Source organism: Miscanthus floridulus, chromosome 17 (assembly GCF_019320115.1).
Source record: "Miscanthus floridulus cultivar M001 chromosome 17, ASM1932011v1, whole genome shotgun sequence".
In the NCBI taxonomy this organism is placed as follows: Eukaryota; Viridiplantae; Streptophyta; class Magnoliopsida; order Poales; family Poaceae; genus Miscanthus; species Miscanthus floridulus.
In genome coordinates, this window is record NC_089596.1 from 61,140,961 (window position 1) to 61,148,270 (window position 7,310).

Here is a 7,310-nt window from a genome sequence, read left to right on the forward strand (position 1 = left end):
GGTTCAAACCTTGCTTCCTCCAAAGCCCAACAAAAGAATCACATCTCAAGCAAGGCCAACACAACCAAGAGCAAGAAACATGGAAAAAGAATGTGCTATGGTTGTGGATTGTATGGACATGAGTGGGCTATGTGTCCACATAAGAGTTGGGCCGACAAGGTTGAAGCCGCCAATCAAAAGGCTTCTACCAAGGAGGCCAAGCAAATAAAGAGTGATGGACAAAGTGCTTGTCTCATGAGCAAGAAATTGGGGCATCCTACCAAGAAATGCCCAATGTACAAAGAGGCAAGAAAGGAAACCCAAGTTGCAACTAGAAGATGCTATGGGTGCAATGAGATGGGCCACAAGGTTGATAGATGTCCATACAAGCAAAACAAGCATAGAGCAAACAAAGGCTGCATATGCTATGCTTGTAAAAGAAAGGGGCATCTAAGCTATGAATGCCCAAATGGTAACATCCCTAAGCCGAACACATTTGTTTATGATAATATGCTTAGGAAGACCACAAATGGAATTAGCACTAGCAAGGTGATGTGTTCATCACAAACTAGTACTAAGGCCATTTGGGTGCCTAAGCACTTGTTGACTAACCCAAAAGGACCCAACAAGAGTTGGGTACCAAAATGTGCTTAGGTTGATAATGTAGGTACTTGGTGGTGAGATGAAAACTTCGGGTTGGTTGAGCAAGCAATTTGATAATATTCACTCAATCTATCAACCAATTCTTATCATAATCCCTTATATGGCTGACCCGAAGATAATTCAATGAACATATCATATATTTCATCCTCACCATTGGTAACAAGTACCTAAACCTTGTAGGATAGCCACTTTGTTTGTTTCATGTTCTATAGTTCACAAATAGGTACATTTGTGAAATAATGAAAGTGGCTAATAAGATTCAATTAAAAGGAATTCTACTTTGCCATATGATGCTTTTAACGGCTCTCTGGTAAAGCAATTCATTTGTTGAGATGCAAGTTTACAATAAATACTAGAGCTAAAATTACAAGCAGTGAATTAATTGGTTCTGTCTTGCACATATCGGACGTGTCCGGTATTACTATCGGACGTGTCCGGTATGGCCAGGGACAGAAAGTCAGTGTTTCCGTCCTGTGTATTCCGGACGTGTCCGGTATACTACCGGACATGTCCGGTATTGCATGGACCAGAACACTAATTGTGTTGCAACTGAGTATTCGATACATACATTTTTCATATATCCCTAACATACTCAGAAGCTTGTGTTTTATCAAATCTAAGTGGATTGTGAGCATCTCTTAAACTCACTTTTAAATATGGCAATCTTATTTGGTTTATGGTCAAAATGAAAATTGGCTCTCAATTTCTTATCAGAATAAAAGTGCTTGTTGAAAGTCATTCAAAATACTTAAAGCACTTATTTAGGGGGAGCTAAATTTCTATTTTGCACCATTGTGGACTAACAAATTTATCTAGCACTCTTTGTAGTCCTTTGGATGAAAAATTGAATTTGTATCAAGCATGATTACTTGGCAATCAAGGTCAACATAAAGATTATCATGCCATGTGTCTTCTTAGTGGTATTCTTGTGGGCTCAAGGCAAAGGTATGTTTTTACATACATGCATTGTAAGTGCATCTAAGGCCCTTTACATGTTAGAATGTGCATTTGTGTGACATAGGAGAGATGTTTTTCAAAACCCATAACTAGCATGTGTAGGTGGTGTGAATTTGAAAAACTATTTGAATCTTGGTCTTTGTGACCTAGCCTTGCCACGTGATGATTATAGCTCTCCTTGATTGTTTGATTGTCTAATCACACATGACATGGCTCTCTTAAGTCCATAATCTACTATGTCTCTCTCTCTCTCAAGTAAGCAAATTATTGATTATGCCATATATTTGGAAAAGAGAAAATAAATTGATGGCATTCGATAAGAAAAGTGATAGTACTCGGTTTGGATCAAGATCATACACCTTTTTGGACTAAGCAACAACAGAGAAAGGGATTGGAAGAGTGAGAACACATTTTGGAATTATTTGGGCCAGCCCGCGTATACCGGACGTGTCCGGTATGCTACTGGACGTGTCCGGTATGAGCGGGACTATAAAAACAGAATTACCCCTTCGGCCCAGACCAGTCTGTCTCCTTCCAAACAGCCAGCCGACGCCCTTCTTCCCAACCTAGGGCGACCGAGGATTTCACCAAGGAAAAGAGAGAGAGGGAGATTGCATTGGAGAAGGCTTGGATCAAGGATTGAGGGCCCATGGATTTGGATTTCACATCGCTCTCTCTTCTCTCCTCTCAAGGTACCCTAATCACGGACCTCGTCCGATCTACATGGTCAATGCATGATTTTAAAATTCCTTCGGTCAATATGCTACATTGGTGATATAGAAGCAATGCCCAAAGTTTGGAATTGATCTGTGGTGGTTTGAATCGAGGAACCCCGGTTAGGGTTGCTGGTCGCCCATACCAGACGTGTCCGGTATGCTACCGGACGTGTCCGGTATGGCCCAGCAGAGCAGACTCCCTGCTGATCTCTGACTCAATCCTATCTAGAATGGTTTGTTAGGCTTAGTTTCTTTTGTATCTATGTTTTGCAAACTTTTTGACAATTGTATGTCAAGATGATTGTAAAACCATGGATAAAAGATTCTTTGTCTAATCACAATTCGAGATTAATTTTGGGCATATATCTGAAATTTCTTGCAAATCTTTGGATACAGGACAGCAGCCATGAGTAGACGACAGGAGCCGAGGTCCAAGCACAGGCATGATCCAGCACTTGAGAAGTACAAGAAGGCGAGACATGATATGCATCCTGGATTCTAGCCGAGCAGCAGGAGGCCTACTAGAGCCGCCTCTAGTGCAGCACCTCAGTATGCAGAGGGGTCAGGGAGCTCTTCTTCTGACACTGATTCTGATGAGTTCAGAGTGGAGCCCAGAGAAGATAAAAAGAGGAAGAGCACTCACAGAGGATTAGACGGTGACAGCTTAGATGAGGAGCAGGAGATTGAGGAGGAGGAGCCAGTTCCTCCAGTTCAGCACCAGCCTGGTCAGGGGATGCACTATGGTCTCCTTGAGACACGTCTGCCCAATATACCCTCCTATGTTTCCAGGGTTGATTACAGAGGAAAGGGTATGACCAGGAGAGCTAGAGATGAGTGAAGGGTTGATCCGAGAGGCTTACCTAAGGTTCAGTACGATCACCGCTTCCAGACAGCCTTTCACTTGGATTTCTACTCTAGTGTTATTCTCACCAGGAACCCTGTGATTGCCAGGTCTCAGTGGATTGACTGGCAGTATGTTACAGAGTTGCAGAAGGCCTCAGTTGATCATGCCATTGCCATTTGCCAGCGCACTGGGGATTATGAGATCATGGAGTTCCAGCATGACTGGAACATAGAGGTAGTAGCTCAGTTCTATGCTACTCTATTTGTTGAGGAGGATGAGCGGCGGATGCACTGGATGCTTGAGGGCCAGTGGTACAGTGTTGACTATGATGTTTTTGCCACCCACCTTGGCTTCTCAGAGGATGATCTCCAGAGGGACAGGATCCACACCGAGCAGGTGTTACCCCTTGAGCAGCTCGCATATATGTATCCTCCTGGTGGTGAGAGAGGAGCTGTGGGGAAGGTTCTAGGTCTTCACCCTACCTACAGATACCTAGATAGGATGTTCAGGAAGACTATTGACTGCAAGGGTGGATACAAGGGCAACATTGCTGATTATTCTAGGAACCTACTCCACAGGATGGCACCTGATGCTCGGCCCTTCAGCGTGTTTGATTTTATTTGGTCCGAGATCAGGAGTGTTGGAGAGAGGCCCCTCAAGGGCTGTGGTTTTGCTCCTTATATCATGCATATGATTGAGCAGGTGACAGGGCACACATTTGAGTATGATAAGATTCACAAGGCCCTAAAGATTATTGCAGATCTGCCTAAGATAGGGTTACCTCCAGCAGGACTAGGAGGAGCAGCCATAGCACCAGAGGTAGATGCACCTGGGAGTGGTGCACCAGCAGGAGCTTCACCTTCACCACATGCTCCTTCACATTCTACTTCACGCCGTGGCAGTCCTCCCTCGCCTATCCGCAGGCTTTTCAGCTCCATATTTGGGATGTGCCGTGACATCCAGACTAGGCAGCAGAAGGAGAGGGAGGCTAGGAGGAAGGACACTCGGACTTTGAAGCAAATTGCTTCTAATCTTGAGCTTGATCCTCCTAGGTCTCCTCTATCAGATGAGGCAGCTAGTGAGCCTGAGACTGAGGAGCAGCAGCAGGCTAGATATGATAGAGAGTATGTTGAGTTCATATAGCGACAGCAGCAGCAGCAGGCACCTGAGCACCCTGACACTCTACCACTTCAGGCTCGTGTGCCTACTCACTCTCAGCCACGTCCCAGCACTGCCGATGACTATGCTACAGATTGGTGGAGTGACTTGATAGGTGGTGGCGGCTACTACGGCTCTGGTGGCTATGACCCATCTGGTGCAGGTGGTTCTCGTCCGGCTGGTGTTACCCGCTCTAATGACGAAGATGCTGGGAGAGATGATGATGATGATGAGTGATGCCAGAGATTAGTGACAGCTTGTAGCCCCTTTGTCCTTAGTATGTCATTGTTGGACCTTTGTGGTGATAGATGACAAAGGGGGAGAGAGACTGATTAAAGCTTCAGGATAGTTTCATTTGCTTATCTTTGTACCTGAAGATATGTACTGCAGGCTATAGTTTGTTTTTGAGCTTCATTGATGTATCTTGGATTTGAGATAGATTGTATCATGTGAGAGATGAGACTTACTTATGCTTTATCTATGTATCTCTTGAGACATGATCTTTATCTATATATATCAGTGGTTTCTGGACTTGAGAAGATTTGTAATGAGTGCTATGTGTGAATTACATATGTCATATTTATTTTCATAAGGACTATGCATGCTAGAATGAAAATATTTGATGTGATGCTTTTATATTTATTCTTGTGTGATATATCTTGTCATATGCATCATGGTTTCACTTTGTCACACACACATGCACCCCACGGATGCAATGATTTAAGGGGGAGTCTCCTATTTGTTTTAGCATGTGCAATTGACATTTGAGGTCATTTTGTGAATTCTAATCATAAGCACATATTAAGGGGGAGCCTCTCATAAATCATTGAACCCAAAAGTTTAAATGTTTATATCATTTTGTAAGCTTTAATCAAGTTGTCATCAATCACCAAAAAGGGGGAGATTGAAAGTGCATCTAGCCCTTTAGTGGGTTTTGGATGATTGAATGACAGCGTGATTAAAGGACTAACCCATTTGCTAAGTGTGAACAGATAATAGGTTATCTCACAGGTTCTTAATGAAAGCCAAAATGATGTGTTGTTGTATAAACAATCTAGTTCAAGCACAAGACAACAATGCAAATGGAATTCATGTGAAGGCTTATTTTTTGTGGGATTTCCATGTACTATGTGAAAGCAAGCTCATGATTATTAGTTAATGAGACATGAGGGATTGCATATGGAATGGTCTCATATTTGAAGCTTGCTAAATTAAAATGAAAAAGATAACAATACATATGAATGGATGATTCAACAACAAGATGTGACTTGATGGCTTGAGATGGTGAAGATAGCAAGGAAAGGCTTCGAGGTACTAAGCAAGGGTGAAGGGCAAGCGACGGCTTGGCAGCCGAAGAACCTAGCTAGGGTGAAGAAGAAAGTACTTGCATTTAGTTGAGGTACTAATCAAGCTAGATGGTCATATTGATGTGAAGAATCAAATCTATAATGAAGTATTTGATGGAAGTGACTTGATACATTTGGGATTATTCAAATTTGATGAATGGAATCAAGTCACATGCTCAAGATGGCTATGCTCAAGTGAAAAGATCAACATCAACTTGTTAGCACCCTTACTTGATGAAGATTGGAAGGGATGGCATCAATTCAAAAGAAATCAACTCAAGTGGTATAAATTCATTTTTGTTTTGATCTTGAGTTTAATAGGTATGCCGTACTACTAAGAGGGATGCATCATATTGATAGATAATGTTTCATAAGTGCTCAAGCCAACCCATGTGAGGTTTGATTATTTGAGCGACAAAAGTGCTAACTGATTTCTTGCTGGTCTGGCAATACCGGACGTGTCCGGTATTTGTCCAGCAGCTGTAAAATTGTTGTTCTCAGGTTGGTTTGTCGGGAGTTCCGACGTAGGTTGGGAGTTCCGACGGTCGGGAGTCCCGGCATGGGTCGGGAGTTCCGATGTCTCGCACTTCAACAGACTTGGAGGTTTCACTGTTCTGGTCATACCGGACGTGTCCGGTATTCATATCGGACGTGTCCGGTATGGATGACCAGAAGCCAACGGCTAGTTTTCAAAAGCCTTGAGAGTCGGGAGTTTCGACGGTCGGGAGTTCTGACACGTGTCGGGAGTTCCGACACCTCACTAACTTTAACTCAGTTACATGTTTTTCAAAATTGCTGAGGGTCGGGGGTTCCGACTTGAGTCGGGAGTTCCGACGGTCAGAAGTCCTGGCATTCTTCGGGAGTTCCGACGCCTCACAACATCACTATAACTTAGTTACCGTTGGCGCAGTGTGAGTCATAAACGGCTAGTTTTCCTTGGGGGCTATAAATACCCCCAAGCCTCCACCTTTGGAGGCTGCTGATTCTGCTGAGATAGACACACGTTTTTGAGCCTTGCCAACTCTCCTAAACCCTCTCTTAGTGAGTGTGTGATCCAAATTGCAAAATCAATTTGTGGGTTAAGATAGAATTTGAAAAAGAGAGCAAGCCACCACTTGAGCACTTGTGCATATTGTCAATCTCATGATTCGCATTTGTTACTCTTGGACTCTTCGGTCCTAGACAGTTAGGCGTCGCCGGAGAGCACCCGAGAGATTGTGGTGTGCCTCGGAAAGTTTGTAACGGTCGATTCCGCCGCCTTGGAATCAAATTAGTGGAAGGAGGAAAAGGAGTTGGAAAAGACTCCGACTAGAGTGACCTTCGTGGTACCCTCTAGGGCTGACCTTCGCTGGGTCGCCCGCAGCCCCCTCAACGGAGAGTAGGACTCGAACGAGTCCGAACTTCGGTAAAACAAATATCATGTCTAAATTCGCATTTCATTTGATATTTGTGTTGCTCTAGCTGTTCTATAGGTTCTCTGTGTATATTGTCATCTCCATTAGGTGCCTGCAGTTTGGTTTGAAGATAGAAATCGAAAGGAGCAAGTTCGGGGCCGATCTGCAGAAATCGTGTATACCGGACACGTTCAGTATTCATACCGGACACGTCCGGTATTTCCTGCCTGCACTGAAAATATTTATTCTCTGT